The sequence below is a fragment of the Hylobates moloch genome, unplaced genomic scaffold (genome assembly GCF_009828535.3).
Source record: "Hylobates moloch isolate HMO894 unplaced genomic scaffold, HMol_V3 SCAFFOLD_3, whole genome shotgun sequence".
Classification (NCBI taxonomy): Eukaryota; Metazoa; Chordata; class Mammalia; order Primates; family Hylobatidae; genus Hylobates; species Hylobates moloch.
Window position 1 is genome coordinate 23,887,085 of NW_026652278.1, and position 23,421 is coordinate 23,910,505.

The following is a 23,421-nucleotide window of genomic DNA, read 5'->3' on the forward strand; positions in this document are numbered from 1 at the left end:
TCACACCCAGGAGATGAAGGTCATCATCATCATCAACAGTAACAACTTTTCTGAGTGCTTTCTATGTGCCAGAAACAGAGCTAATGCTTTAAAAATATTTCGTCTTTTATTTTATAAAACAACTTCATTTTCTGGGTGAGGAAACTGGGCTATGTAAGTCAAGTAGCCTTTTCAAGGCCATGCTGCTACATGCCATATTGGGTTCTGAAGCTATATTTGTCCTACTAAATCCTCTATTTTTTCTTTTAACTTTTTGTAGAGATGAGATTTTGCTATATTTCCCAGGCGGTATTGATCACCTAGTCTCAGGCAATCCTCCTGCCTCAGCCTCTCAAAATGCTGGGATTACAGGCCTGAGACACTGTACCTGGCCTAAATCCTCTGTTTTTTAGCCATTATGGTCTACTTTCTTCCACAGCCAAGAACGTGTGCGTACACAAACACACACGCATGGATGCATGCACACACACACACACACACCTCCATAGTGAGAAAGTTGAATGGCAAAAAAGATAGGTATTGGTGATATCTACAAGGGTGAACAAGGAGGCAACTCCTGAATTGCTGATGATGACACTAATGAAAGTTGTCACCCTTGTGTCAGGTAAGATTTGTAAAATGGGATGTTTGCTGGAAAGTAGAAGCCTTTGGCTCTGCACACAGGTACCCACAGGGCTCTGGGAACTGGCCAGTGCTGGATTATCTGCTCTCTCCTGCCAGGAGGACTGGGCATAGGAAATAGGTTGTCATGGTGATGGTGTCTTACTAACTGGGCACACTGCAGCTTATAACTCCCAAGGCCTCCATGGAGGTATGAGTTCTGCTGCAGGAGAACTTATACCTCCATGGGTATCTTTGGTATTAGCTTTGTCTGATACCAGATGTGTTCTGCTCACTGGCATTTGATAAAATACTTAATATGTTGACTATGTAATGCCCTCACATATTTCAAATGTAGTTGAGGATTAGAATAAAAAGATTCATTCCCACTCCTATCTTTCCTCCTTCAAGTTTACATCCTCCTCCCTTAGATAACAACCATTTTTAAGTAGTTTTCTATGTATCTCTCTGGCATTTTGTTTACATTAAAAAATTAAACAATCTTTATTGACAAAAAATAACATATTTCTCATGTATAGCACGATGTTTTGAAATGTGTATACATTGTGGGATGGCTAAATTGAGCTAATTAACATATACGTGACCTCACATACTACGTTTTTTGTGGAAAGAACACTTTAAATATACTCTTAGTGATTTTCAAGAATACAATATATTGTTATTAACTGTGTCACCATGTTGTGCAATAGATGTCTTAAACTTATTTCCACTATCTAACAGAAAATTTTTATGTTTTGACCAACATCTTCCCAATTTCTTCCCTGCCTGGTTTTTAAAAATGCAACAAAATATGCATGGATATGCTTCTTTTTTCTTTCTTTACATAGAAAGAAGCACACTGTTCTGCAAAACTTCCCCATACTCTCCAGTTAGCAGCATCTCATTTTTTGAGAACATGGAAAGATTTCTCATTCTGTTTTATAGGTACATAATGTTTCATTGTAGGTATATACAATAATAGATCCCATCAATTTGCTATTGGATATTTGGGCTATTTCCAATATTTGTTATTTCAGGGATACTGTGGGGGAACAACCTGGACATGTGCCATCTCACACATGTATTTTTGGAGGTAAGGACTCCAGAGATTGGTTGCTGAGTCCAGGGAATGATCATTTGTCATTTAGAAAAATACTGACATGCAGATGGATATTCTGAGAACTGTAATCAAAATTTAAAATCTCATTCTTGAGAGCTGATCTGGAATGTGCTAGGTCACATGTGTTTTCCTCATTCTTTAGTGGAAGAAATTTCTTCATTTGAAGATCCTTTCCAACCCTTGGGCATAGATTCATTCCATTTCTTAGAAACTCAGAAACCTCAGGACAGGATTAATCCTCCTGAACCTGGCTTTGCCCATCACCTTCCCTGCTTAGATGTCTTCAAGGCATCCCCATTTGCCAGTCTGGAAACTGAGGCCATTTACTGTCAGATTTCAGTGGACATTTCCACTGCTCCTCTGTGTAGTTCTGTTCTCCTTGCCTGTCCACAAACAGGCCTGGGCTTTCTAGTTACCAGTGCCCTCTCCTGCCTCTTAGCTTTTTCATGGTACTTTATTTGTTCTCCTCATTTTGATGCTTACTCTTGTTTCACTGTGTTCTGGGTACCCACCTTTTCTCTCCTTCCAGACCAAAAGATCTTCTGGTATAGGAGTTTGTCCACCTTTTCCAGGCATCCACCTCCTGCAATGCCTAGTAACAGCCTTGTGCATGGTCAATGCTTCATAAATGTTTGTGGTGACTGTCAGCAACTGCTGTCTGAAGCTCTGAGCTGTGGCTTCTATTCTTTTTACTGAGAAACTGCAGTAGCAACTTCTCTCAGTGGTAACTTCCCAAGGCTCTTTCTGTGGAGTTCTGCATGTTTCTCACCTTCTCAGAAACTTTCAAACAGCCTTTGGACTCCTCTGAAGCTGGACAGCTCCATTTTACTTCATTCTGGAAAGTTGCTCACAATATTGCTCACAATACTGGGGGACTATTGGTAATGGATATGGTGCCGCAATTTGTCTTTGAAAGCTCTGGTTCAAAGCCCCCTCAGTATCCATCCTCTCAGCTACCTTCTCTTTAGCCTCATGAAGGACGGAGGGTCTTGTCCCCACAAGGTGAGCTCTCATACCAGCCAAAGACCTTTCCTCTCACTCTCAAGGTGGCAGAGAACTTTCTATACCTTTTCAGTTTTCAAACCCAGTAACAGATGTAGTGACAGTCCTAAATTCAGCTTCATAAATCCTTATTTGCACCGAGGAATTTGGAAATCAAGTCTCAGAAGCTACCCTGTTGAGCCTGAAGTTTATTTTGTTAGTTGCATACATTAAATTCCAACAGTGGCTTTGCCGTTACGCAGGGAGGAGGTGATCAAATTCATTTGCTCCCATATCAGTGTCCTCAAAGTGTGGTCCAAGCACATCACAGCACCTGGGTGATTTTGATGCACTTCAAACTTGGCAAACCTTCACCTAGTTATTGGAAGTGATTGATGAAAAACTTAAGAAAGAGAGAAGGACTAGTATTCATGATCCAAAAATCTTTCCCTACCCATCAGACAGTTACACTGGATTATCCTTCTGGGAGTCACATTAATTACTTGTGCTGGAAAAAACAAGCCCAGCAAATCTCCCTGAATTACAAACTATGTAAACCAGGGATGCTTAATCTGGAGCCTGGATGTATTAAAATGCACCTGATAAATACCTGGTTGTATAGTTGGGGTATTGGTAGGGATTCTTTCCGCTGGAAGGATCAGAAAACCCAAGCCAATATGGTTTAGACAAAAAATGGATATTTATTCACTTCCATAAGTGAACATTTCAAGATCTATGTATTGCTGCCTTTAGAGGCCCTGTTGACTCTGCTTTCCTGAGTGTTGGCTTCACTCTCAGGCAGGCTCTTCCCTGTGATGGCCCCACAGCTCCAGTCTTCCAGTCTTCTCACTTCACATCCAACAGGAGAAAATTTCTCCTTCACAGCAGCTGTAGATGGACCAGCAGGGACTGAGTGCTCACTTCTGAACCAAACACTCTGGCCAGATGGAGTTTATGCTTCCCCCAGGTATACACATACACACACATGCGTACATGCACACACATGCCTATGCACACACACACACATGCTGGATAAGAAAAGAGGAAAGCTGATTTTGGAAAGGCAATTCTTGTTGCTATTGTAGAAATAAAAATGAATATTTTACATGCAAAACAAAAGATTTCACCATAGTGTATACATTAGAAACAAACAAGGTTCTTTACATACTGTAAGATAATTATGAAATGGTAAACAGTCTTGAATTGAGAGTCAAAGTTCCAGATTCTTGCTCCTACGTCTGTATAAGAGCCTCTTGGGCCATTTAGTTTTCTTGTTTAGAAAGCAGAAGTAATGCCTGACCTGAAAAACTCCCCCTTTCGAAGAAGACTTTTGATTTGTAATTACTTATTTAGTGCTCACATTCCATTAGACTCTAAGGCCTATGCGTGCAAAGCCAATGGCTGCCTTATTTAATGCTGTATTTCCAGTGCCTGGCACAGAACTTGGCATACAGTAGATGTTCAATAAATACTTGAAAAATAAGTTAATACATGGTAAAAATATAGTTGAAAGAGAAGTCAGTAAACTAAAATGTTCTTGATCCTGATCTCTGGGTTTATACTATTGGAAAATCAGACTATGTGCTGATGAGAATCTTAGGAAACTTTAAGTCTAACCCTATCTCTGCCTTTAATTATGGTTATAACCTCACTCTATGAGCCTCAATTTTTTCCTCTATAAAATATGGGAACTAAAGTGGATGATCCCCAACATTATTTCACCACAACTAAATTCTGTCAGCTAAGATAGGTGGTAAACCAGAATATGATCTCAAAAATAGAATGAGTTCATATATTAAAATCTTCATATAAAATGATTGGTCTATTCTAGAATCACAGGCCAGGAGTATGAATCCTGGCCATGGGGACCACCAATTTTGTTCTTTGTTTTTCTTTCCATTCTTTCATGCACTCAAATAATTATTAAACAGTTACTTTGCATGTTCTGGCTCCACTGATAATTTAAAATTAATCTCATCAGTCTACATCCCTGCCTTGATGAGGCACCCCTGCTTGAGTTCTGTAGGTTCGATCCTTGATGACAATCAGAGCCCCAGTCATCAAAGGTCTATGATGTATAGCCCATAAAGTGATTAAGATAAGTTGATTTCTGATCTTGATGTATTATGAAAATGACAGAATCTAATCCTCCCTGAAGTATAATTTTCTGGAATAGAATTTTGGTATCAAAAAGATACCAAAGTCAGGGCTGGCTGCAGTGGCTCATGCCTGTAATCTCTAGCACTTTGGGAGGTTGAGGTAGGAGGACCACTTGGGATCAGGAGTTCAAGAACAGCCTGGGCAACATAGTGAGACCTTATCTTTCTTTCTTTTTGCTTTTTTTTTTTTTTTTGTGTGTGAGCAACAAGGCTGTTTATTTCACCTGGATGCAGGTGGGCTGAGTCCGAAAAGAGAGTCAGCGAAGGGAGACAGGGGTGGGGCCATTTTATAAGATTTGGGTAGGTAAAGGAAAATTACAGACAAAGGGGGGTTGTTCTCTGGCGGGCAGGAGTGGGGGTCACAATGTGCTCAGTGGGGGAGTTTTTGAGCCAGGAGAAGGAATTTCACAAGGTAATGTCATCACTTAAGGCAAGGACCAGCCATTTTCACTTCTTTTGTGGTGGAATGTCATCAGTTAAGTCAGGAACAGGCCATTTAAATATCACTTTTGTTATTCTTCAGTTACTTCAGGCCATCTGGATGTAGACGTGCAGGTCACAGGGGATAAGATGGCTTAGCTTGAGCTCAGAGGCCTGACATTCCTGTCTTCTTATATTAATAAGAAAAATAAAACACAATAGTGTTGAAGTGTTGGGGCGGCAAAAATTTTTGGGGGTGGTATGGAGAGATAATGGGCGATGTTTCTGAAGGCTGCTTCGAGCGGGATTAGGGGTGGCATGGGAACCCACAGCAGGAGAGATTAAGCTGAAGAAAGATTTTATGGTAAGGGGTGATATTGTGGGGTTGTTAGAAGAAACATTTGTCGTATAGAATTATTGGTGATGGCCTGGATACGGTTTTGTATGAATTGAAAAAAGAATGGACTAAGACAAGGAGAAAAGCAGGTATTAAAGGACTAAGAATTGGGAAGACCCAGGACATCGAACTAGAGAGTGTCTAAGGAGGTTCAGCATAGCCCTGCCAGCAAAGATTATTTATTTACTTTAAGAGGGAGTTAAGAGTGGCGGTTTGGGGCTAGCACCAGGAGATATCAGCTATGATGGCTTGGAGAAACAGTGTAAACTGGCAGTGTAAACAAGAGCAGGGCATTTATGAGTAGTTGAGAATGGTGAAAAGGAGTATGACTAGACAGAAGATAGTAGGGATGACAAGTTTTTTTTGGGGGGGAAGGTGGGTGGCACAGTCCAATTTGGTCTGGTGTCTGGAATGAGACTGGGGCCTAATAAAAAGGAGCATCTATACAGGAGCTCAAATGGGCTGTACCCTGTAGCATTCCAAGGACAGGCCCGAATTCTGAGAAGGGCAAGTGGTAAAAGTATTGTCCAGTCCTTTTTAAGTTGGTGGCTGAGCTTGGTGGGCTGTGTTTTTAAAAGACCGTTAGTTCACTGAATACTAAGAGCCTGAGAAACTGCTTGGGTGATTTGACTAATAAAGGTCAGTGTGTTACAGGACTGTATAGAGGTGGGAAGGCCAAACGAGGAATTATGTCTGACAGAAGGGAAAAAATGAGCGTGGTGGCCTTCTTAGACCCGGTGGGAAAGGCCTCTACCTATCCAGTGAAAGTGTCTACCCAGACCAAGAGGTATTTTAGTTTCCTGACTCGAGGCATGTTGAGTAAAGCCAATTTGCCAGTCCTGGGAGGGGGCAAATCCCCGAGCTTAATGTGTAGGGAAGGGAGGGGGCCTGAATAATCCCTGAGGAGTAGTAGAATAGCAGATGGAACACTGAGAAGTTATTTCCTTGAGGATAGATTTCTACAATGGAAAGGAAATGAGAAGTTCTAAGAGGTGGGCTAGTGGCTTGTACTACAGCATAGCCTGCCTTTGCTGGTGTGTGGCAATTAGGCCTGGTGGAACTGCCATCAATAAACCAAGTGTGATCAGGGTGAGGAACAGGAAAGAAGGAAACATGGGGAAATGGGGTGAATGTCAGGTGGATCAGAGAGATACAGCCATGGGGGTCAGGTGTGGTATCAGGAATAATGTGGGAGGCTGGATTGAACTCTAGGCCAGGAACAATGTTAATTGTGGGAGACTCAACAAAGAGTGAGTACAGCTGAAGGAGCCAGGGAGCAGAAAGTATATGTGTCAGGTGTGAGGAAGAAAATAGATTTTGGAAGTTATGAGAACTGTAGAGAGCGAGTTGAGCATAGTTTGTGATTTTAAGGGCCTCTAAAAGCATTAGGGTGGCAGCAGCCACTGCACGCAGACTTGAGGGCTAGGCAAAACAGTAAGGTCAAGTTGTTTGGATAAAAAGGCTACAGGGCACGGTCTCGGTTCTTGTGTAAGAATTCTGACTGCACAGCCCTGCACTTCGGCTGTGGGTAATGAAAACTGTTGGGATGAGTCAGGGAGAGCTAGGGTGGGGGCAGTCTCTAAAGATGTCTTCAGGGAACAGAAAGAGGAGTGGGGAAAGGATTTAGGATCTATGGGGTCAGCTAGGTTTCCTTTTGTGAGTTTATATAATGGTTTTGTTAGGATGGCAAAACCAGGTATCTAAAGTCAAAAGTATCCAACCATGCTTAGGAAGGAAAGGAGTTTTCATTTTATAGAAGGTGTTGGGGTTTGAGAGATCAGTCAGACATGATTGGCAGGGAGAGCACGTGTGTTTTTATGAGAATTATGTTGAGATATGTAACAGATGAGGAAGAAATTTGGGCTTGACTGAAGTAATGGGGGCTGTCTGTGAAGCCTTGTGGCAGTACGGCCCAGGTAATTTGCTGAGCCTAATGGGTGTCAGGGTCAGTCCAAGTGAAAGCAAGGAGAGGCTGGGATGAAGGGTGCAAAGGAATAGTAAAGAAAGCATGTTTGAGATCCAGAGCAAATTAATGGGTTGTAAAGGGAGTTATTGAGGATAGGAGAGTATAAGGGTTTGGCACCCTGGGGTGGATAGGATAAACAATTTGGTTGATAAGGTGCAGATCCTGAACTAACCTATAAGACTTGTCTGGACAGGTAAAATGGGGGAATTGTAAGGAGAGTTTATAGGCTTTAAAAGGCCATGCTATAGCAGGTGAGTGATAACAGGCTTTAATACTTTCAAAGCATGCTGTTGGATGGGATATTAGCGTTGAGTGGCATAAGGGTGATTAGGTTTTAATGAGATGGTAAGGGGTGGATGATCGGTCACCAAGGAGGGAGTAGAGGCATCCTATACTTGTGGTTTAAGGTGGGGAGATACAAGGGGAGGATGTGAAGGAGGCTTTGAACTGGGGGAAAAGGTGGCAATGAGGTGTGGCTGTAGCCCAGGAATAGTCAGGGAAGCAGATAATTTAGTTAAAATATCTCAGCCTAATAAGGGAACTGGGCAGGTGGGGATAACTAAAAGGAGTGCTTAAAAGAGTATTGTCTAAGTTGGCACCAGAGTTGGGGAGTTTTAAGAGGTTTAGAAGCCAGGCCATCAATACCCACAACAGTTATGGAGGCAAAGGAAACAGGCCTTTGAAAAGAAGGTAATGTGGAGTGGGTAGCCTCCGTATTGATTAAGAAGGGGGTGGGCTTACCTTCCACTGTGAGAGTTACTTAAAGTATCTGTGATGGTCTAGGAAGCTTCTGAGGTGATTAGGCAGTGACAGTCTTCAGATGCTAAGCCAAGAAGATCTGGGAAGGAGTCAGAGAGCCTTGGGCCAGAGATCCAGGGGCTCTGGGAGTGGCTGCTGGGTGAGTTGGACAGTCTGATTTCCAGTGGGGTCCTGCACAGATGGGATACAGCTTAGGAGGAATCCCGGGCTGTGGGCATTCCTTGGCCTGGTGGCCAGATTTCTGGCACTTGTAGCAAGCTCCTGGGTGAGGCAGGCCTGGAGGAACACCTGACCACTGTGGTTTAGGTGTTTGGAAGTTCTTGTGTGCTGGAGATGTGGCTGGGATTTGTCTCACAGTGGAGGCAAAGAATTGCAACTCAGAAATTTGTTGCTACTTGGCTGCCTCTACTCTATTATTGTACACCTTGAAGGCGAGGTTAATTAAGTCCTGTTGTGGGGTTTGAGGGCCGGAATTTAATTTTTGGAGCTTTATTTAATGTCGGGAGCAGATTGGGTAACAAAATAAAATGTATATGGAGAATAAGGCAGCCTTTTGACCTTTCAGGGTCTAGGGCTGTAAAGCATCTCAGGGTTGCTGCTAAACGGGCCATGAACTGGGCTGGATTTTTCATATTTGATGAAAAAGAGCCTAAACGCTAACTGATTTTGGGAGAGGTCAGATAAAGAAAAAGGAGCATTAACCTTGACTATGCCTTTAGCTCCAGCCACATTTTTAAGAGGAAATTGCTGGGCAGGTGGGGGAGGGCTAGCTGTGGAACGAAACTGTAAGCCAGACACAGTGTGAGGAGGGGAGGTGATAAAAGGATTATAGGGTGGGGGGAGCAGAGGCTGAGGAAGAATTGGGACCTGGCTCGGCCTGGTGAGGAGCAGCCTGGGGAGAAGGGGGAAAGTCAGATGGGTCTGTAGAAAAGGAAGATTAGAAAGACTCAGCAACGCTTGGGGTTGGGACTGAGAGGACAGGTGGGAGGGAAAGAAGGAGGATTTGGGATGAGTCACATTGGGAACAGAGACTAGGGAGGGAACAATGTGTAATAGAATGCCTGGATGTCAGGCACCTCAGACCATTTGCCTATTTTATGATAAGAATTATCTAGATCTTGTAGGATGGAAAAATCGAAAGTGCTGTTTTCTGACTATTTGGAACCACTGCTGAGTTTGTGTTGGGGTCAAGCGGCATTGTAGAAGAAGATAAGGCATTTATGTTTATGTCAGGTGTAAGTTGAAGGGTTTTAAGTTCTTGAGAACACAGGCTAAGGGAGAAGAAGGAGGAATGGAGGATGGAAGGCTGCCCATAGTGAAGGAGGCAAGCCCAGAGAAAAGAGAGAGTAGAGACACAGAGAGAAGGGGTGGGGGGTTCTTGCCCCCCCAAGAGTGGAGAAGGGGTAGAGACATGGAGAGAAGGGGTCAGGGGGTTCTTGCCTCCCAGAAAAGCGGAGAAGGGGTAGAGACACGGAGAGAAGGGGTCAGGGGGTTCTTGCCCTCCAGAAAAGCAGAGAAGTGGTAGAGACATGGAGAGAAGGGGTCAGGGGGTTCTTGCCTCCCAGAAAAGTGGTACTTGCTGCTAAGGGTGAAGGACCAAGGCAGGTGTCCCTGCGTGGTCAGACACCTCTGAAACATGGGTGAATAATCAGGCAGGCATCCCCGCATGATTGAACACCAAGGGAAGACTGTCTTCCCGAGTCTGTGACTGGCGCCGGAGTTTCAGGTCCACGGATATGACATGTCTCCTTCGTCTCTACCGGAAAATGAAAGGAACTGAAATTAAGAGAAGGGAGAGATTGAAGTGTGGCACCAAGATTGAAAGGAGAAAGAGGTTGAGGGATAGAGAGGTTGGAGAAGAGAGTAAAGAGGCCGCTTACTGCATTTAAAATTGGTGAGATGTTCCTTGGGCTGGTTGGTCTGAGGACCAGAGGTCATAGGTGGATCTTTCTCACAGAACAAAGAGCAGGAGGAAAGGGGATTGATATTCCAAGGGAGTCCCCTGATCCGAGTCACGGCACCAAAATTTCACTCGCGTCTGTGTGAAGACAGCACCAAACAGGCTTTGTGTGAGCAACAAGGCTGTTTATTTCACCTGGGTGCAGGTGGGCTGAATCAGAAAAGAGAGTCAGCCGAGACCTTATCTTTCTAAAAACAAAAAAATGAGCCTGGTGTGGTAGTACCTGCCTGTGATCCCAGCTACTAGGGAGGCTGAGACAGGAGGATTGCTTCAGTCTGGAATGTTGAGGCTGCCAGTGAGCCATGATCATGACATTGTACTCCAGTGTGGGGAACAGAGAAAGACCCTATCTCAAAAAAAAATAAAAAAAAATCCCAAAGTCCATACAGAAGAGGGGCTTTTCTATGCTACCCTCTTTGTGACTTTCTTCTTCTAAGAGGAATTAATTGGGTTGCCCTTAGTTTCCAAATAGATTTCCTTGTCCTTGACCATAAATCAATACTATGCTTGCCAAATTGACTTCCCTTGTGATACTCTGGGAAAGAAAATAACAAATGTTCAGTTGATAAACTTTATATCTCCTTTTTATATCAGATCTGCAGGTACTATAGCTTTCACATGCTTGTTTATTAGTTCAATCCATTAAGAGAACAATGATCAAATATAAGTACCCCAGGCAGAAACATGACAAGAGCAAGGAAATAGATGACTGCTGGCACTCATTTGTAATATAATAAATTGTATTGCAGCATACTGTAAGTTTTTGACCTTAAGCAATAGAAAGTTGATGACTTTAATAGAGTTTTCTTCATAAACCATTTCCTTTGTGCTTCAAAACTGCTCACATTTTTGTATCACTAGCTCTTCTACAATTTGTTTTCAACACACGTCTTTAAGTTTAAAAGCCAGGGTCTGCTTGGATGATGCTTGGTTTATAATATGGGCACTCACAGCTGGTGGCAAGCAGAGGTTCTCAAGGACTGGGCAAAGGTCAATGTTGGAATGCCTGCTTCCTGCTTTTTGCAGAAAGTCTCCACCTTAGGTATGCAAGAGGCACTGCTTTTGTCTAACTCTCTAGGAATTGAGTTTAATAATAATAACCTGTTACACATACAACATATGAGTGTAACCACTCCATAGATGTGAAATTTAGGACATTTACTCAACTTCTCTAAGCTTCAGTTTCTTCAGCTGCAGAATCTAAGTGACACTGATACCCACCTCACAGAGTATTGATGAAAATAAAATTATATAAGGCTCATGCCTGGCTCATACTGGATGCTCTGTAAATGGTGGACACAGACACATAGTTGTCTATGTTCTTGTTCCCTTCCTTATCTCTGCCTCTTGTCATTGTGTAAGCAAAGAAATGCTTTTGGTTCACAGATAAACCAAACCAATGGCAGAAGAAATTCTTTTCATTAACAAACAATAGGATCTGTGGCCATTTCCAGCCCTTCCCAGTCAGTCTGTCTCATACCCAAACACTCCTGATATCTTCTTGTAACCCTTCTGGTCAGGGAACTCCTGTATTTGCCTTCTAACTTAACTTTCTCCATTTCTGTTATTCTGTGATCTCCTCATACCCCTTTCCTCTTTGCAGAGCTCACCCAAAGCTAACTTGTCTTCATCAATTTCTGATATCCTATCAAGTCTCAGAAAGTAGTAGTCTTTTAAAATTTCTTATCTCATAGAAACCATGAAGGCTGAGCTACATAAAAAACTTTGAACTTATTATATTAGAAGTATTGATCTCTTTGCCAAGATGGAAGAAAAAAACACTCTTTTTAGATGGCTAATGGACTAAAATACATGGTGTTGACAGCAAGCTGTAAGAATGTTGTTTTTGTGCTGAAGAACTGAGAAGGAGTTGGGAAAATAGAAATCATACCAGACATATACAACAACAGTTCTATGAAAGTACAAATATTTGACTAACTGTATGGCAGTGTACCCTATGGGATCTATAAGCCAATCCTCCTACAGAAAAACCACCTTTGATTTTATTGGGAGAGGACTGATTTGTGTCATTTATAATATTGAACACCTACTATGCTTTGAATGTGTCCGCCGCAAAGCACGTGTTGTACACTTAATCCCAAATGCAAAAGTGTTGGGAAGTACGGCCTAATGAGAGGTGATTAGGTCCTGAAATCTCCACCCTCATGAATGGATTAATGCCATTACCATAAGAATAGGTTTGTTATCACAGGAGTGGGTTTGTTACAAAAGAATAAGTTTGGATCCCTTTTTTCCCCTCTCTTGTACTCTCTTGACTTTTTGTGTTTCACCACGAAGCAGCAAGAGGTTCCTTGTCAGATGGTGGCACCTCAATCTTGCCCTGGTTTCGTACCTCACAGCCTCCAGGACTGTGAGCCAATAAATTTTTGTTCATTATAAGTTACCCAGTCTGTAATATTCTGTTATAGCCTCACAAAATAGACTAGGAAAAAAAATCATACTAGGAAGTGGGCTGTTGCTATCACCACTACCTTAAAATGTAGAAGCAGCTTCGGAACTGGGTAATGGGTGGAGGCTGAGACAGTTTTGAAGTCAATGCTAGCAAAACTCTTTATTGCTGTGAATGGAGCATTAAGAGCATTTCTCAGAAGGTTCTTTTGAGGACTCAGAAGAAGAGCTGTAGGGAAAGTCTGAATCTTGTTAGAGATTTTTTAAGTGGTCCTGAATAGAGTGCTGGTAGAAATACAGACAATAAATATCATTCTGGTGAGGTGTTAGATGAAAATGAGGAATAAAGTATTGGAATCTGGAGAAAGAGCCATCACTGTTACAAAGTGGCAAAGAACTTGACTGAATTACATCCACGTCTGAGGGCTTTAGAAAAGCAGAACTTAAAAGCAATGAACCAGAATATCTGGTAGAAGTTTCTAAGCAGCAAAGCATTTAGGGTGCTGTGTGGCTTCTTTTAACTGCATATAGTAAAATGAGAGAGGATAGAAATTATTTGAAGATGGAATTTATAATCAAAATGGAAGTGTAATGGAAAGATTTTAAAAATTCACAGCTGGAACATGTAAAGAATGAAAAGTCATATTTAGGAGAGCAAGCCACTGTTTGCTAAATAAATTAATATAGATGGAAGACAGCCAGGTCCTATTCATCAAGACAGTGGGAGAATGACTCTGAAAACATCTCAGAGATCTTAAAGGCAAGCTAGAACCCTTAGGGAAGGTTTTCAGAGAGGCACCCATAGGACTGCAGCATTTACAGCCCTGTGTCCAATTTTCTGGCTCAGCACTTCTCAATCACCCCAGCCATCAGTTAAGTGGGCCCAAGTGCAGTTTGGGCTACCATTCAGGAAGGTTCACAATCCACATGGAGGTAATTCTGCAGGCATGAAGAATGCAAGAGTTCTAGGGGCATGGCTTCCTTTACCTAGATTTCAAAGGATGTCATGGAGAGCCTTGGGGCTCAGACAGATATTTGTCACAAGAGTGAAGCCACTGCAGAGAGTCCCTGCTAGGGTAATGCCTGCTGGAACCAAGGGAGTGGGACTGCCCCCAAGAATGCAGAACTGGAAAGCCACCAGTGCACAAGTCCAGCCTAGAAAAGTGGCAGGCATGACTGCAATCTGTGAGATCTGCTGCATGAACTGAGCCCAGCAAAGCCATAGAATCAGGGATGCTCAAAGCCTTGGGGACCCAGCCCCCATCTCATTGTGCCCACAGAGTGGGACATGGAGTCCAAAAAGATTATTCTCTATTCTTGATATCTGATATTGTTTACTCTGCTGGGTTTGGGACTTACTTGGGACCTGTTACTCATTTCTTCTTTCCTGTTGCTCTCTTTTGGAATGAAATTGTCTATCCTTTGCCTTCCCACCATTGTATTTTAGAAGTAGATAACTTGTTTGATTTAACAGGATTATGACTGGAGGGAATTTGCCTCAGGGTAAGTAAAACACTGAGTCTCATTCATATCTGATTTAGATAAGACCCTGAATGCTGGACTTTTGAATCGGTGCTGGCATGAGTTAAGTCACTGGAGCAGTTGGGTTGGAATGAATGTATTCTGAATATGAGAAAGAGCCGAGTTTTGGGATCCAATGGCAGAATGCTATTGTTCGAATGTGTTCCCCAAAACATATGTGTTGGAACCTTAATTCTCAATGTAACAGTGTTGGGAGATGGGGCCTAATGAGAGGTGATTAGGCAACAAAGGCTCTGCCCTCATGAATGAATTAATGTTATCACAGGGGTGCATTTGCAAGTTCACACTCTCTCGCTTCTCCTCCTTGCTCCCCATCCCTCTCTCCCTTGTCTCTCCACCTTTCACCATGTGGACACAGCAGGGAGGCCTTCACTAGATGCTAGATCTTCAACCTTGGACTTCCCAGCTCAACTTTGAGCCAATAGATTCCTGTTCACTATAAATTACGTAGTCTGTGGTATTTTGTTATAGCAGCAGAAAATGGACTAAGACAGCAGCAAAGTGTATTTAGTAACCCAGGTGCTATAATTATACCTAGTTTCAAAAATCATCATGAAAGAGCTTGAAAATTGAGTTAACTCATCCCACCGTCTTTATACCTGACAGCCCCAAATAGTTCCAACAATAACCTCCGTGGCCTGGAAGGAGTAATCAGGACCTTTGAAAGGCAACACAAACACAATTTACCCTGGATTTAAAACATCTTAAACAGGCTAACAATGGTCAGCTTCTGTGCTTCTGTGGCTTGATTCCGATACTGTCTTTTTCATCTATAGATTGCCATGCCACGTGCTACAAATATCATGCCTCTAATCTGCATAGTAATTTGCATGGCATCACTCAGACCTTCCTATTATTCTCTAGGTAGGCTCATCTTTCTACCTGAAACTATTCCTTATTCTTTTTTAATTCTATGAACCAAAAATCACTAGTGTTGGCATTACGCCAAAATAGCTATGAAATTATAGGGTCTGTATACCATGAGAGGTCAAAAATGTGAAAACACCAACATATTAATGCTTCCCTCTTCTTAATTTTATAAATTGAAATCCTAAAGAAATCTTCAAAGTCAAACATATTTTAATAAAATGTTTTTCTATGAGGCTTTCTTATTCTGGAAATCATAGCCTTCACTTTTTAAACATCTTTATTTGTATATTACTATCTCCAGGCTGATGTTATAATAGGCGACATGGTGAAAAGAGAAATGTGGCTTGCTCTTGCACTTCTTAGGTTAGAAGCCCTATCTACATTTTTCTTAAGGTAGTCTAAATGTTATGTGTTATTCAAGGGCTCTGCTATTGCATATCTTAATTTTTCCAGGAAAGCCAATTCATCTATAGTAATTGAAAAGAGATCAATACAGATGCTTATGTGCTAAATTAAAATGTTGTCTTTGACCTTTGAATGTTAGAGCATCCAAAGGGGCTATTATCAATGTTCTCTGCAGCTGTTATGGGTAAAGGAGGCATATTTATATGTCAGAGCTTGCAGGAGGAAGTAGGGAAGGCATATGAGCATGGGGCAGAGTATTAACATCATTCCCACTCAGCCTTCCACCCTGTCTTGTGGGTCACCATCATTTGATTATGCCAGTTTCAGAAAACCTGATTAGGTTGTGGTTTAGTTTATTTATTAACAAGAGCTTTATAAATTATATTATAAGATGTTTATTTTAATGCATTAGTAACTAGATGTCTTTAAGGAACATTTGAAAAAGATAATCTTGGCAGGAATCTGAGTTAAAAATCATATTCTCCTGTCTCCACATGAAGCCCTGGTCAACATTAATATCTCTACTGTTCCCAAGACAGGTTCAGGGGGACAATTCTATTTCTGGTTGTCACCTCAAGTAACTTCTTCTCCCAGTGTGCCTAACAGGATGGCAGATAATCCTGGCCTTTGTCAAGGTGTTCTTGCCTTGTCTTATAAGTTAACAAAATCAAGTAGAAAAAACCAAAGCTATTGATAGTTGTTTATTGTTTATTCGTTTTCAATATCCTGATACTAGTAACTGTCATATTCTGTGAAGGGGCCTCAGCCTCATTTTTATTAACAAGTCCTATCCTACCTCCCCCATAAAAAGGCAGAGCTCTATTAGAGGGCAGGGGCCATGTCTTCATTGTATCCTAGTGCACAGGTAATGCCAACTTCCTGAAAACTTCACACATGGACTCCAATTTCTGACAATACTCTCATATGTTTTTTCTCATGTTTAATTTTCACAACACAGAGCTTGGACCATGTTGCCCCTACCCACTGCCTGTCATCAATGTTAACCTTCCTACAACCACAAACTCTTCAGCCCAGGCCCTCAGCGATCTGGCCCGCATTTCCCATTCCACCTTGCTCTCTTTTCTCCCTCTCCTACATGATGTCCTCCCTCCAATCAAATTGTACTGCTCTCTGCTGGAGAACATTCCTCCCACCTTTGTAAAGCATTTTCACACAGGATTCCCTTTTCCTAGAAGGCTTTTTCCCATTCCAGTATCAACCTCTTAGAAGCCATCTCAAATATAACCTTCTTGAGCCCTTTCCTGTTTAACTCCCTTCCAAACATGTGTGAATTTTCCTTCCTTTAAACTTCCATACTTTGTATGTTCCTGAGGCACATACCATCTCTCTACTTTTAATTTTAGAATTGGTCTGTTTCATCTCTATTCTGGTTTGCAGGTGTTTTGAGGAAGCTGAAGTTATATCTCCAATGTCTATTATATACCTTGTAGTGTCAGATAGGCAGAGTGTCACACACAAACACACATACACCACACCACACAAATATATTTACAAATATTTTTAAAATGCAGCAAAAAGCCACATTCCAGTAGGGATACAATTACATATAAAAATTCAACATAAGTTTCTGTGGCTACTGAAATCAAATGATGAATAAAAATCAAACTGACATGTTCAGGATATTTTATGTAAATCTTCAGAAAGAAAGCTTCATAAACACTCAAAATTCATCTCTCTAGAAATTCTACTCATTTGGACCTAGACTGCCTAAAAATCTAGGATGAATGATATATCATGAAAGTATGCTGTGATTCTGGGGAGAAAGATTTATACGAACTGGAAACACTCATAATATTTTGTTAAAGAGTAATTGAGTGTTGAGAGAGCATTTTTTAAAAAAGTGAATTTAGGTTAGAATTACTGGGTTTTTATCTGGAGGAAAATAAACCTGGGTTTATGTCTCATGTCAGAATATATTCTAAATGAGTCAAATATTTAAATATTTAATTTAGTTAATAATTATTTTAGTTAATATTTTAAAATTAAAGCCATGAAATTACTAGAAGAAATGGGAGAATATGTAGGTATGTATTTAAATGTGCCTATACATGTATCCAACCCCACATAAAATCTTGATGTGGAATAGGCCTTTAAATATCTATATCAGCAAGTGTTAAATTTCCTAGTATATAAAGAACCCTAAAAATCAGTAAGAAAAAAATACCAAGAGTCTAGCAAAAATTTGGGAAAAGATTGGAAAACAGTTGCAGAACGTGAAATAGAGATAGATTTTATATACATGAGAAGATGTTCAGTCTCACATATGAGAAAAATGCAATTAAAACTATACTGAATACTATTTTTCATATTTGATGTTGGCAAAACATGAAAAATCTCACATAATTTTGCTTTTATGAAGCAAACCTTTTATGAAGCAAAACTGAATAATGCAAGAGACAAACCAAGGCTTATTTGTTTAAAAATGAATACAAAGAAATATATATTCTAACAGATTTTTGTTGAGTCTTTAGGTTTTTCTAAATATAAGATTATGTCCTCTGCGAACAAGAATAACTGGACTTTTTCCAAAGTTGCAGGATACCAGATAAACACACAAAAGTTAGTAGCATTTATATACACCAATAGTGGAGAATCTGAAAAAGAAATCAAGAAAGCAACACCACTTACAGTAGCTACAAAAATACAAAATACCTCAGAATAAATTTAACCAAAGTAGTAAAAGATCTCTACGAGGAAAACTATAAAATACCATGAAAGAAATTGAAGAGGATACACAAAAAGTAGAAAGATATTACATGCGTATGTATTAGAAGATTCAATATTATTAAAATGTCAATACTACCCAAAGTGGATTAGAAGATTTAATATTATTAAAATGTCAATACTACTCAAAGTGGTTTACAGGTTCAATGCAATCTCTATCAAAATTCCAATGACATTCTTAAGAGAAAAAAATCCTAAAATTTTTATGGAACTACAAAAGACCCAGAATAGCCAAAACTATCCTGAGCACAAAGAACAAAACTGGAGGAATGACATTATCTGACTTTATTATACTATGGAGCTATGTAACCAAAACAGCATGGTACTGGCATAAAAACAGATACATAGGCCAATGGAACAGAATAGAGAGCCCAGAAACAAACCCATACACCTACAGTGAACTCATTTTCAAAAAAGATGCCATGAATATACACTGGGAAAAATGCAGTCTCCTCAATAAACAGTGCTGGAAAAACAGGATGTCCATATGGAGAAGAATGAAACTATAACCCTGTCTCTCACGATATACAAAAAGCCCATATAAAAAAATCAAATCACCATATACAAAATTGCCATATACAAAAAAATCAAATAAAAATGGATTAAATACTTAAATATTAGATCTCAAACTATGAAACTACTACAAGAAAACATTGGGGAAAATTTTCAGGACATTGCTCTGGGCAAAAATTTCTTGAATACCCCACAAGCACAATCAATCAAAACAAAAGTCAACAAATGGGATCACATCAAGTTAAAAACTTCTGTAAAGTAAAGGAAACAAACAACAAAGTAAAAAGACAACCCACAGAATGGGAGAAAATATTTGCTAACTACCCATCTGATAAGGAATTCATAACCAGAATATATTAGGAGCTCAAAAAACTGTATTAAAAAATCTAATAATTTGATCAAAATATAGGCAAAATATTTGAATAGACATTTCTCAAAAGAAGACATACAAATGGCAAACAGGCATATGAAAAGGTGCTCAACATCATTGATCATCAAAGAAATGCAAATCAAAACTACAACGAGATATCATCTCAGCCCAGTTAAAATGGTTTATCAAAAAGGCAATAGCAAATACTGATGAAGATGTGGAGAAAAGGGAACCCTTGTACACTGTTGGTGGGAATGTAAATTAGTACAACCATGACAGAGAACAATTCCTCAGAAAACTAAAAATAGAGCTACCATATGATCCAGCATTCTCACTATTGCATATATATATCCAAAGGAAAGGAAATCAGTATATCAAAGAGATACCTTCACTCGTATGTTTGCTGCAGCACAGTTCACAATAGCCAAGATTTAGAAACAACTGAAGTGTCCATCAGCAGATGAATGGATAAGAAAAATGTGGTATATATATACAAGGGAGTAGTATTCAGCCATAAAAATTAATATGATCCTCTCATTTACAACAACATGGATGGAACTGGAAATTATTATGTTAAGTGAAATAAGCCAGGCACAGAAAGACAAACATCACATGTTCTCATGTATTTGTGGGATCTAAAAATAAAAAAAATTGAACTAATGGGACTAGAGAGTGAAAGGATGGTTATCAGAGGCTGGAAAGGGTAGTGGGGGCTTTGTGGGGAGGAGGTGAGGTTGGTTTATGGGTACAAATAAATAGTTAGAAACAATAAATAAGACCTACTACTTGATGGCACAAAAGGGTCCATCCCATTACTGGGTATATACCCAAAGGACTATAAATCATGCTGCTATAAAGACATATACACACGTATGTTTATTGTGGCACTATTCACAATAGCAAAGACTTGAAACCAACCCAAATGTCCAACAATGATAGACTGGATGAAGAAAATGTGGCACATATACACCATGGAATACTATGCAGCCATAAAAAATGATGAGTTCATGTCCTTTGTAGGGACATGGATGAAATTGGAAACCATCATTCTCAGTAAACCATCGCAAAGACAAAAAACCAAACACCGCATGTTCTCACTCATAGTTGGGAATTGAACAATGAGAACTCATGGACACAGGAAGGGGAACATCACACTCGGGGGGAGGGACAGCATTAGAAGATATACCTAATGCTAAATGACGAGTTAATGGGTGCAGCAAACCAACATGGCACATGGATACATATGTAACAAACCTGCACATTGTGCACATGTACCCTAAAACCTGAAGTATAATAATAATAATAAAAAAGGTAACTATAGTCAATAATAATTTAATTGTATATTTAAAAATAACTAATAGAATATAATTGGATTATTTGTAATACAAATGATAAATGCTTGAGAGGATGGATATTTCATTCTCCATGATGTGATTATTACACATTGCATGCCTATGTCAAAATATCTCACGTACCCCATAAGTATATACACCAAGTATGTATGTACAAAAGTTAAAAATAAGAAATTATAAAAAAAGTCCTGTTAAAAATGGACAAAAGTTCTGAATAGACCATTTTTTCAAGAAGACATACAAATGGCCAACTGGAATGAAAAAAATGCTCAACATCACTAATCATCAGGGAAATACAAATTAATACCACAATGAGATACCATCTCACACTGATTAAAATGGTTTTTATAAAAAAGACAAAAAATAACAATGCTGGTGAGGAAGTGGAGAAAGGGGAGATCTTATAAATTGTTGGTGGGAATGTAAATTAGTTCAGACACTATGGAGAATAGTTTGCAGGTTCGTCAAAAAACTAAAAATAGAACTATTAAATGATCCAAGAATCCACCCATGAGTATACATGCAAAAGAAAGAAAATACATTGAAGAGATATCTGAACCCCCATATTTATTGCAGCACTATCCACAATAGCCAACATATGGCATCAACCTAAGTGTCCATCAACAGATGAATGGATAAAGAAATTGTGGTGTATATATACACAATGGAATATTATACAGCCATAAAAATTAAAATCCTGTCTTTTGCAGCTACATAAATGGAACTGGAGATCATTATGTTAAGTAAAATAAGCCAGGAACAAAAAGACAAATATTACATGTTCTTTTTTTATTATTATAATACTTTAAGTTTTATAGTACATGTGCACAATGTGCAGGTTTGATACATAGGTATACATGTGCCATGTTGGTTTGCTGCACCCATGAACTTGTCATTTATATTAGGTATTTCTCCTAATGCTATCCCTCCCCTAGCCCCCTACACCCCAACAGGCCCCAGTGTGTGATATTCCCCACCCTGTGTCCAAGTGTTCTCATTGTTCAATTCCCACCTATGAGTGAGAACATGCGGGGTTTGGTTTTCTGTTCTTGTGACAGTTTGCTGAGAATTATGGTTTCCAGCTTCATCCATGTCCCTACAAAGGACATGAACTCATCATTTTTTATGGCTGCATAGTATTCCATGGTGTATATGTGCCACATTTTCTTCATCCAGTCTATCATTGTTGGACATTTGGGTTGGTTCCAAGTATTTGCTATTGTGAATAGTGCTGCAATAAACATACGTGTGAATGTGACTTTATAGTAGCATGACTTATAATCTTTTGGGTATATACCCAGTAATGGTATTGCTGGGTCAAATGGTATTTCTAGTTCTAGGTCCTTGAGGAATCGCCACACTGTCTTCCACAATGATGGAACTAGTTTACACTCCCACCAACAGTGTAAAAGCTTTACTATTTCTCCACATCCTCTCCAACATCTGTTGTTTCCTGACTTTTTAATGATCGCCATTCTAACTGGTGTGAGATGGTATCTCATTGTGGTTTTGATTTGCATTTCTCTGATGACTAGTGATGATGAGCATTTTTTGTGTGTCTGTTGGCTGCATAAATGTCTTCCTTTGAGAAATGCCTGTTCATAGTCTTTGCCCACTTTTTGATGGGATTGGTTTTTTTTTCTAATTTTTTTTTGAGTTCTTTGTAGATTCTGGATATTAGCCCTTTGTCAGATGGGGTAGATTGCAAAAATTTTCTCCAATTCTGTAGGTTTCTTGTTCACTCTGATGGTAGTTTCTTTTGCCATGCAAAAGCTCTTTATTTAATTAGATCCCATTTGTCTATTTTGGCTTTTGTTTCCATTGCTTTTGGTGTTTTAGTCGTGAAGTCCTTGCCCATGCCTATGTCCTGAATGGCATTGCCTAGGTTTTCTTCTAGGGTTTCTATGGTTTTAGGTCTAACATTTAAGTCTTTAATTTATCTTGAATTATTTTTTGTGTAAAGTGTAAGGAAGGGATCAGGTTTCAGCTATCTACACATGGCTAGCCAGTTTTCCCAGCACCATTTATAAAATAGGGAATCCTTTCTCCATTTCTTGTTTTTATCAGGTTTGTCAAAGATCAGATGGTTGTAGATGTGTGGTGTTATTTCTGAGGTCTCTGTTCTGTTCCATTGGTTTATATCTCTGTTTTGGTACCAGTACCATGCTGTTTTGATTACTGAAGCCTTGTAATATAGTTTGAAGTCAGGTAACATGATGCCTCCAGCTTTATTCTTTTTGCTTAGGATTGTCTTGGTAATGCAAGCTCCTTTTTGGTTCCATATGAATTTAAAAGTAGTTTTTTTGCAATTCTGTGAAGAAAGTCATTGGTAGCTTGACAGGGATGGCATTCAACGTATAAATTACCTTGGGCAATATGGCCATTTTCATGATATTGATTCTTCCTATCCATGAGCATGGAATGTTCTTCCATTTATTTGTGTCCTCTTTTACTTTGTTGAGCAGTGATTTGTAGTTCTCCTTGAAGAGGTCCTTCATATCCCTTGTAAGTTGGATTCCTAGGTATTTTATTATCTTTGTAGAAATTGTGAATAGGAGTTCACTCATGATTTGGCTCTCTGTTTGTCTGTTATTGGTGTATAGGAATGCTTGTAATTTTTGCACATTGATTTTGTCCTGAGATTTTGCTGAAGTTTCTTATCAGCTTAAGGAGATTTGGGGCTGAGATGATGGGGTTTTCTAAATCTACAATCATGTCATCTGCAAACAGGGACAATTTGACTTCCTCTTTTCCTAATTGAATACCCTTTATTTCTTTTTCTTGCCTGATTGCCCTGGCCAGAACTTCCAGCAATACATTGAATGGGAGTGATGACAGACGGCATCCCTGTCT